This window comes from Saimiri boliviensis, chromosome 7 (assembly GCF_048565385.1).
Source record: "Saimiri boliviensis isolate mSaiBol1 chromosome 7, mSaiBol1.pri, whole genome shotgun sequence".
Taxonomy (NCBI): domain Eukaryota; kingdom Metazoa; phylum Chordata; class Mammalia; order Primates; family Cebidae; genus Saimiri; species Saimiri boliviensis.
The window spans coordinates 50261634-50272282 of NC_133455.1; the positions used below are offsets into that span (position 1 = coordinate 50261634).

Here is a 10649-nt window from a genome sequence, read left to right on the forward strand (position 1 = left end):
ATTTAACAAATGGAAAGCCAAGAGTCTCTCCATCTTTTGGAGAATAAGTGAAAATAATTCTTATAAACAGAATTATTGAAAATAAAGCTTTAAAGCAAGATCATTTGGAAATTTGTCAATATAAAAGCAGAGGTATCAGTGAACAAGTTAGTAGGAGTTCAAGCAGCATGTAAGATTTAGTTTGAAATTCTAGAATTGCTTTTGGAATAAGCTGATTTTGATGGAACTCCCATTTTCTTGGACTAATTTAGATTCTGTACAAGAATAGAATGAAGTTTAAGAAGGCCTATAATTTAGCAAGATCTAAATCTGGCAAAACATCTAAAACAATTATAAATAGCAATGACTTACTTGATCAGTTTTTTATGTAAAATAATTTTCGAAGCAAATTCTCTGACTGCAGGTAAAAAAGATGTGCTTGCAAAATATTTGTGATTACTCCTTTAAATACAAAATATTGAACTAAGAATATCTTTTATTTGGTAGAATTTACTTTGAGTGTTTCAGTTGTTCTAGCCCTGTAAAAAGAGTATTTTCTGATAAAAATCATTGTAATTACAGACATTATTCTATTGAAGATATCAACAATTTCAAATTATTCACATTATATTTGGTTTTGAAGAAAATGGCAGAGAATTTTTTGAAAAAATAAATATAAGACAATTGAAATACAATATTTGGAAAAATGCCAGTGACATAGTTTTGGGACAGACACAACTGAGAAGCTGATTAAAAGTACATGCATATGTACCAATAAGATTTATACTGCTTTTGTTATTTTTTAACATTCTGATAGCCTAGATAAAGTAGCTTTCTCCCTTTTTGTACATTTATATATGTTATTTTTACTTTCTAAGTAGAATTTTATTTTAAAAGTGATTTTAAATGAAAATATATTGTATAGGTCCACCAGTATAATAAAAACAAACTTTTACCACATAAATATTATTTCAAGTATTTATACTAGTTTATTTTAGAGACCTATGTTTATCTTGTTGGAGTTGCTTCAGTTCAGATAATAAATGATGTGGTCTCTCCAACTAATGGTGGTAAATAACAGGGAAATAAAATAAGGGAGAGAGGCAGGAGCCAAACTATGAAGGATGCTGAAGGTGAGGGTAAGGGGGTTTGATTCTATGGAACAGAGAGGCTAGGGAAGAGCTGTTTCTCTCCCAATTTGAGGTGCAGGAAATTGAGCCAAGTTTGAGTTTACCTAAGCCTGGAATATTCTATTAACACAATATGTTTCTAGTTTGACCATGAAAAATAATGACAGTAATTATGATGTTCTCCCAGACTCTTCCAATACTTTTAATTAATTAGAAGTTTAGTAAGAATAAACTTTTCATTTAGAAGCTTACTATGCATCATATTTTAGCTTATTACAGAATTGCATTACCAGCACCTTATCAGTGAAGTAATTGTAATCTCATACGGTGATTTTACAGTCTGACAAGAACTTACATATGTTTACCCACAATGTGGTACTCAGACCTGAAGTCAGCTGACCATCCTCCCCTCTATTCCTATTTGTTTTATTGGAGTTAAGGCATTTAACAATTCTTTTTCTTTATACTATCTCAGCATAATTCTTCTCACTCAGGTGTTTGTCATTTAATCTCTATTTAGTTTTAGAATGGTCTGGGCATAAATGTGACATTTTTGTTCAGTATTCTTTTCAGCCATCGTTTTGGCTTAATTTTGGTTTGATTGTTCTATAAGAAATTATCAATATTTAAGCTGCAAAACAACAATTTCAATAGGTGAATTTCAACTTATTGACTTCTTGTTCCATTTCTTACCTTTCTTGCCACTGTTAAATATATTGGGAATCTCTTTTTTTCTTTCCTTATTCTCCTAAGTATAGGCTGTTCCAGGGTATCCTATAGTAAAAATAATTTTTATGACTTTTGTATCCTAGGTTTGTCTTAAGTGTCTTGATGTTATATTAAATTATTAATAAGTAATATTATTGAGCACCGTCTACATTCCAGATTATTTTCTATGAGCTTTGCAGTTATTAACTCATTGACTTCTTCAAATAACACTATCACTTAGATGTTCTCACTGTCTTCATTTGACAGATAAGAAAATAGGTGCTGGGCGCGGTGGCTCAAGCCTGTAATCCCAGCACTTTGGGAGGCTGAGGCGGGTGGATCACAAGGTCAAGAGATCGAGACCATCCTGGTCAACATGGTGAAACCCCGTCTCTAATAAAAAAAATACAAAAAATTAGCTGGGCATGGTGGTGCGTGCCTGTAATCCCAGCTACTCAGGAGGCTGAGGCAGGAGAATTGCTTGAACCCAGGAGGCGGAGGTTGCGGTGAGCCGAGATCGCGCCATTGCACTCCAGCCTGGGTAACAAGAGCGAAACTCCGTCTCAAAAAAAAAAAAAAAAAAAAAAAAAAAAAAAAAAAAAAAGGTACCGCTTGTTTAAGAAATTTCCCCATAGCCACAGATAGTAAATGTTCACGTTAGAATTTGAGCCCAGGAACTCTTGTCTAGTATTCTATACTGCTTTTTACATGTAATTAAGGTAAAGAATGGCTAAACAAGAAAGAATGGGCAATTAACAGCATGTAGAACAAAATAGAGCAGAAACAGTAATCCTAGTGAAGGAGCTAATCATGTTACTTGATTTAAATAGGTATTTGTCAATTCTGGACTATATTCTGACAAATATAAAGGTTCCAGAGAAGTGTCAAAATGCTATAGAACTTTTGGGATCGAGTTTCTACACCGTGATGATTTTAGAAGGATAATATTGGAAAGATCCCCAACCCATAATAGACATTTTGAAAGATAGAAGGGGAAAATGGGGACAGGCCAGTCTCTAAGCAATAAGACTAAGAGAAAGAAGAAAAGAGAACATGCATCATTCAGGAATTTGAGGATACTTATCAGGACCTTCTTTTCAAGGTAGAAATGACCTGGAGGACAAGAGTCAAGGAAAGCTCTGAAATAACAAAGCCCCGTTCAGGAGGGGCTCAAATAGGTGGCTCCCTCTAGAGAAATTCCAGTGAAACTCCTAATTATCTATGTTCAGTATCTGTTGGTATAGCAGGCAACTTCTATGCTGTTGTTACTGATTGCATGCTCATCATAATCAGCTAGGATAAGGCTCTGATTGTGATAATTATGACAATAATAAGAAACTTTTATTACATATGGAAAATAGTCATATTCCAGGCACCTCAAGTATCACAATATTTTGTTAATGTAAGATAATGTAAAATTCCAAGAAAATAGTAAGTACCCTTAATAGATAATCACGTATATTTATTGCTTATGCTAAAAACCAGATTTGTCATAAATGCTGACTCTTTATATATGAAGTTTTCAGTAGAGTAAATTGAATGATTACTAATTGTATAAAAATTTCATTTCTGGCCTTATAGAATTGAAATCAATTTTAATCTCTTTGAATATATTTCAGCTCATATATATAATAGAACCAATGGAAAAAAGTGAGATAAAGGATTCTCAGAATAAAAAAAAAACTTATTCTTAAAATTTAACTATATAAAAAGAATAAATTTTCTTTGCAACAAGAAAATGTTCCATTTTTAGCCTGTAAGAGCTTAAAATCTTGGCAATAGTAGTTGTGGTGCACAAAATAATACTATTTGGGCAAGATCAAGAGAAGGGACATCTTCAAGGGATATATATAAGGTTCTAAGTTCTTTGGAAATTTTAGATGATTTCATAGGCAAAATTTATTCACTGACTGTCACATGTTTTCCCATTATCTGAGGCAAGTAGTATATGCAATATTTGTGTTAAAATGGGTTTCTTTGATGTGTAAATATATATATAGTATAAGATACATAATGGGAAAATGTTTATTATTAGGTTAAAATATTATTAGAGCTTCTAAATATATATCATTATAATTTAAAGTCTTTCAAGTTTTTTTTTAAACTAATGATATTTTTGGCAGCAGACTATCACTTTTAAAATACAATATGTAGACTGTATTTTTCTTCAGGTGAAGTGACATAACAAAAATATAAATCTCTGTTCTTGGATATTAAAATAATGTGAGATTCTGTTTTTCACCTATGAGATTGCAGAAACTAAAACTCTTTATGATATCCTGTATTGGCAGGGATATACTGGGTGAAAATTCACTCTTACATACTGTTTCTTTGAAAACAATTGGATTGGTATGATTTTTTGGAGAGTTTTTGTCAACAGACTAACCACTTAGGAATATTTTGGCTGCAAGTAACAGAAAATTTGACAATATGACTTGAACATGTAAGGTTTTAAAAAAAAATTTCAAACAATATGAAGTTAATTGCTGGTTCAGCAGGTTAATGATAACCAGGACCAGCTCTTCTGTGATTTCATTAGCCTGCCCCTCATGCATGTCACCCCATGGGCTCCAAACATCTGATTTACACATTTTGTTGATTCACATATTTTTCTCTGTTGCCAACCAAAGAAAAGGAGAAAGGGAGAAGGGCTATGCAAGCTTTTTGAAAAACAAGGAGATCTCTAGACATATCCCCTCAAAAGACTTTTGCTTGTCTCAAGGGCCAGATACAGTCCTACGGCCATTCCTAGATTTAAGGGAGACTAGGAAAGCAATATTTGATTTCCAGTTGCTCTAGTGAGAGGTTACAAAGGAGAAGGGTTGAGGATAGTGTTACAATGACCCATTAAGAGCATTTATAAAATTATAAAAACTATTTTAAGAAGTACATTTCTTTTGATTCAGCAGTTTCACATTCACAAATGTATTCTTCATATATATATATATTTATTCACAGATATAGAGCAAAACATTCAATGAATATTTTCTGGTGATTTGGAATTGTATAAAGCTGAACATTTGAAGAAAATTGGTAATAATTACTTCACGATGCATCATTGTTGCCCAACACATACACTCATCAACGGAGCTTGAAAACATAAATTGTTCCTATGGTTCTTTCTGTAGATGTGTTTTCCCTCTCATCCAAGAAAAGGGGCTCAAAAAGATCTACTTGTAATAGGGGTGACAGTAAAAATTATAGGAGAACTAGATCATACTTCATAGCAGAATGCTTGCCGAGTTGCAAAAATTTGTAACTCAGCAAGTTACAAATTAGAGAATTACCAAATTAGGGAATTGGAATGTCTTTAATTTTGGTGTTTGGAGCTCAGGGTTAAAGGTGCTGGGGGCAACACTGAACTGTGGAATCTGGCTGATTGTAGGGAAAAAATACAATCCTTTCTCCTATGTTTCAAGGTAGAAAGCATAAACTATATCTTCATGGTCCAATATGGTAGCCAGTGCCTTGTACCTCTCATGAGTGTTTTTAAGTGTGGCTGGTTCTAATTGAAATGTGCTGAAAATATCAAAGACACATAAAATTTTGGAGACCTAGTACAAAACAAGAGTAACAGACATCATTATTATTTTTATATTGATTATACTATGAAATGGTAATATTTTGGAATACTGGGTTAAATAAAAATATATTACTAAAGCAGATTTTACTTGTTTCTTTTTCCTTTTTAAGGTGGTTACTAGATAACTCAATTTGTGTATGTGACTAGCATTTGTGGTTCTTATTGCATATATAGTAAGACAATACTGAACTAGATAACATTTTGCTTCTCTCTTCATTTCTCTCATTTCTTTATTTGCAAAGAGGAGAATTTATCTGATGAACCTGCACAAAGCTTCTGACTACACTAACTACTCTTTCTTCATTCATTGGGAACCAGCTGCCCACAAGATGCATGATTTATCATTTGCTTTTCTGCCAAGGACGAAGAAGCCTGCTCCTTGGGGAAGAGTCCTGCAGTTTGCCAACTATGCCTGTGACTAGGTAAGAGTTCTGTTTAATTTGGGGTTGATGTATTAGCAAGTACTACTAGTGCAGTTCTAAGCTATTTTCTTCAAACAAGTTTTCATCAATAATAATACTAATACTTAATCTCCATCTTCATCGTTTTGACTTCTATATATATATTTCAGTTTGCTTTGATTTCAGTAGGGAAAGGATTAATTTTTATTAGGAGTTTTTAAACCCTAGATACTGGGAAAGGGAAAAGATAGCAGAGGAATAGTCTGTACTCTCAACAATCAGCATGCCATAGATGTACGCTTTTGCTGTTAATTAACTGATTGCTGTTGAAGGTAATTCAGTTTGAGTCATTTCAACCTAATATCAATTAAAACTATTGGTTTTGGGGGTAAGAGTATTCTAACAACAAGAGGTTGTGCAGTGCACTGCCAAGAGCTGTGCCCCAAGAATGATGGGGCGAAGAATTGTAAGGTTATGTGAGTACACTACTCCTATGTTGGAACTGTGCAAATTAGAGATACCTGTGAAGGTCTTTCAAACAATCCACATTTGGTGCCTGCCTCATTAAAGACCCTGATTGCTGATTAGAACAGCACAAATCACCTAACAAGTGGTTTCTGTTTTTTTCCAACTCTTCTTTTAGATCTTAGTTATTGAGAATAGAAAGGAAGATCCAACAGTATCAGATTCAGATGAGAATAAGAAAGAAAAGTAAAAAAATAGTCTCCCCCTTCCCTCCTTCTAAGTCTGAGTTCAAGCCTTGAATTGATTGTGAAATTAACGTTTCTATTCAATTTCTCTATGAGCTATTTTAATGCCTGAAAGCAAGTAGTGAAATTGAATGAGATGAGAAAGCTAAGGGATTTACCTGAAATGTCCTCAAGGACAGAATGGAAGGAATGTTGGCTACTGATGATCAAACTTTAATATGCATCACAATCACCTGGAGGGCTCGTGAAAACACAGACTTGTCCTTTCTGATTCAGGAGGTGGGGAGGATGGTCTGTCAGGTCTGATAATCTGCATTTCTCTTTTTTGGTCTGGGGGAGGGGTCAGGGACAGAATGATATGGCTGGGCTGAATTACAGAATTACAATTCAAAATCTCACCTTAAATTGTAATTCTCATAATCCCCATGTGTCAAGGGAGAGACCAGGTGGAGGTAATTGAAGAACCATGGGGGCTGTTTTTCCCATGCTGTTCTCATAATAGTGAGTCTCACGAGATCTGATGGTTTTATAAGCATCCGGCATTTTCCTTGCTTGTATTCACTCTGTCCTGCTGCCTTGTGAAGAAGGTGCCTGCTTCTCCTTTGCCTTCAACCATAATTGTAAGTTTCTTGAGGCCTCCCAAGCCATGCAGAACTGTGAGTCAATTAAACCTCTTTCCTTTCTAAATTACCCATTCTTAAGCAGTTCTTTATAACAGTGTGAGAACAAACTAATACAATGATAATAAATGACCATGTTACTGGTTTATGCATTTACTGAGCTATACTTTTTATCATTATTTTAGAGTGTACTCCTTCTACTTATTTAAAAAAATGTTTTCTAAGTTTCCAGGTGATATTGATGTTGATGTTGATAGTTTAGGGACCATACTTTGAGAATGACTGTTAAAGATAGTAGTAAGATAATAACAAAACAATATTCCTGTTTTTATTCACTAAGTTCAGTTCATTCAATAAGCCAGTTTTATAAACAAAGATATATGTATAAGAAATATTGCAGACTGGTAGGGTGTGGTGGCTCACGCTTGTAATTCCAGCATTTTGGGAGGCCAAGGTGAACAGATAACCTGAGGTTAGGAGTTTGAGATCATCCTGGCTAACATGGTGAAATGCTGTCTCTACTAAAAACACAAAAATTAGCCAGATGTGGTGACACACATCTATAATTCCAGCTACTCAGGAGGCTGAGTCAAGAGAATAGTTTGAACCAGGAAGGCAGAGCTTGCAGTGAGCCAAGATCACACCATTGCACTCCAGCATGTGTGACAGAGTGAGATCCATCTCAAAAAAAAAAACCAAAACAAAACAAAATAAGGAATATTGCAGCCTTAGTTGTAAAAGCAAAACATACTCATAAATATGGGATTGAATAAATTATAGAATGGAATATTATAGTTAATATAATGATATATCATATTAAATATATCTAATACATGATTTTAGATGAAAATAAAGCAGCCCAACAATATGCATAGTATAATTCCATCTTTGTAAGTAAATACATGCTTGTACATCAGTCGAAATCAAACACAATAATACATAAGAATTTGCTGGCTGGGTGTGGTAGCTCATGCCTCTAATCTAAGCACTTTGGGAGGTGGAGGCATGCAGATCACCTGAGGTCAGGAGTTAGAGACCAGCCTGATCAACACGGAGAAACCCCGTCTCTACTAAAAATGCAACATTAGTCAGGAGTGGTGGCACATGCCAGTAATCTCAGCTACTGAGGAGGCTGAGGCAGGAGAATCACTTAAAGCTGGGAGGCAGAGGTTGCAATGAGCCAAGATAGCGCCATTGCACTCTAGCCTAGGCAAAAAGAGCAAACTCCTTCTCAAAAAAAAAAAAAAAAAAGAATTTGTTAATAGTGGTTGTATCTTGGTATGAAGTCATATAGTAGAGAATAGAGGAAGCTTGGCTTTGAAATTTATATTGTTCTAAATATTATATGAAAGAAATAGGAGTATTTTTAAAGACTGTACTTTAAAGCTTCATGCTGTTGTTCTATCACTTCTTTGAAAAATAGTAGCCTATTCAGTATCTCATCACATTTGTAAAATATCTTTTTCTATGTAAGGCAATATATTTACAAGTTGAAAGGATTAGGGCATGGGCACCCCTAAATTAAGAACAAATTCCTTTTTTTTTTTTTTTTTGCATCCTTAACCTTTAGCAGGGCCAGCCAATACATTTTTAACCACATTTTTATACTTGAACTTGTGGATAAAAGCCAGAAGGAAGAAAGAGGTTGGCAGTGGATGAAGCAAAAAAGGAAAGACAAAAAGAAAAAAGGTAGAAGGAAGGTAATAACATATCCCCAGCAAAACCTCACATTATCAGGTAGTAGAGCCTGTACCACGTCCAGCACGTAAAAGTTACCTGTCTACTATATTAGAATGGACATGTAAGAGGCACCTAATAAATGTTTTGAATGGAGTTGAATCATAATAGTTTTAAATTCAGCTATTAATAAACTCACTAGTGACTCATCTAGAAAGGTGATTATAATGAAGTTCAGTACATTGTGTTTATAGGATAGTTGAGAATAAAATATTTTGGCTCATGAATTTTTCTGGTTAGATTATAGTTCTATGCTTTTCCCTAATTTTAATGCCCTAGAATAGAATAAACTCTTCAAGTAATTTAATTTTTTGATGATTAAAAAAAATCCTGAAAATCTTGAAGTGAGTTATACTATCACTATATATATTGCCCAGGATAATGGACTAGAGAGATCCTTTTAAACAATCAACCAGATAAATCAAATTCTAACATATGCTAGTCGGAAGAATTGGCTGTGTATTCTACAAATATCATTTGACTTCACACATGCCCTAGTCATTTCTAGATTTAGGTATCCTCTCCTTAGGAAATATATTAGAGGGTAAATGGAATTTGCTATGTATTACTTTCAGAGCATACTGATGAGAAGATAATCTATTTTAGCCATCTCGGTTGGGTTTTATGGGAATATCCTTGAATAAAATGCAAAAGGCTTACTCAGCAGCAGATAATTACCAGAGTGAGATGGTTCACAGAACATATGAGAAAACATGATATCTTTGATGAAAACAATGCAAGATTTCTAAACCAGTCAGGGATTATGGTCATAAAGTTGCTTTCTTGGAAATGTTAGATTTTCTTCTACTAACAATGCTTGTACATCTCTGTAGGATTGTTTGTAACTGCATAGTTTTTCCTGTCAATTATTGTTTCCGTGGAAGACGATATAAAAACTTTCACTAAATATAAGCCCTGCAGCAATATATTTATTGGTAAGCTTTATTTTTTTTTAATCTGAGAGAAACAGCCTTAGTTTCTTTCAGTTAATATTTCAATTCCAAACACAATTCCGCAATGTACCTGAAGTGCCTTGCTACTATGGTAACCTACAGTTCTAAAGTGCATAGGTGATATTTGTCATGCTCTACTTCTCACTTTGTGTACAGGAGTGTGCTTTGTGCAGCCTCCTAAGAGTAAAGGTGGTGGGGCTAGACCAGAGGTATGAATAGAGGATTGGGGATAGGTTGTCTGGCTTTGAATTTCCTCAGTTCTTTTTCCTCCTCCAAATTGCTCTGTATGAATTGGAACATTTTTCTTAATGCCACATAAGAAAAAATGAAACATTTATCCATTCTACCATTGATGGGCATTTATGTTGATTCCATGTCTTTGCTATTGTGAACAGTGCCATGCTGTGATGAACATATACATGCATGTGTCTTTATGGTAGAATGCTTTATATTCCTTTGATTATATACCCAATAATAGAGTACTGGGTCAAATGGTAATTCTGCTTTTAGTTATCTGAGAAATTACCAAACTGCTTTCCACAATGGCTGAGCTAGTTTCCATTCTCAAAAACAAGGTATAAGTGTTCCCTTGTGATATCATCTTACAACAGTCAGAATGGCTGTAATTAAAAAGTTTAAAAATGACAGATGCTGGTGAGGTTGCACGTGTATGCCTGAACCTAAAATAAAAGTTTAAAAAAAGAAAAAAGAAACTCCACTGATAATCAAAATGCTAATTTAATCGTAAGTTCAATTTCTTCCCCTGGCAATATTTAACAAATTGGCTGCAACAAAAAATGGAATTGTTTACTTATCTCACTGTCACAC

General features: G+C 34.1%; 1 protein-coding gene across 4 annotated transcripts in view; it reads left to right on the top strand.

Annotated features, from left to right (window-relative positions):
* The window catches only part of CCDC59 (coiled-coil domain containing 59), a 148959-nt gene extending 140574 nt beyond the window's left edge, over window positions 1-8385 (top strand). For all 4 annotated transcript variants that reach the window (XM_074402481.1, XM_074402482.1, XM_074402484.1 and 1 more), the window contains one exon: window positions 5643-8385. The gene's annotated coding sequence lies outside the window, so the exon portion shown is untranslated. The remainder of the gene's footprint in view (window positions 1-5642) is intronic.
* Window positions 8386-10649: the final 2264 nt, after the last annotated feature.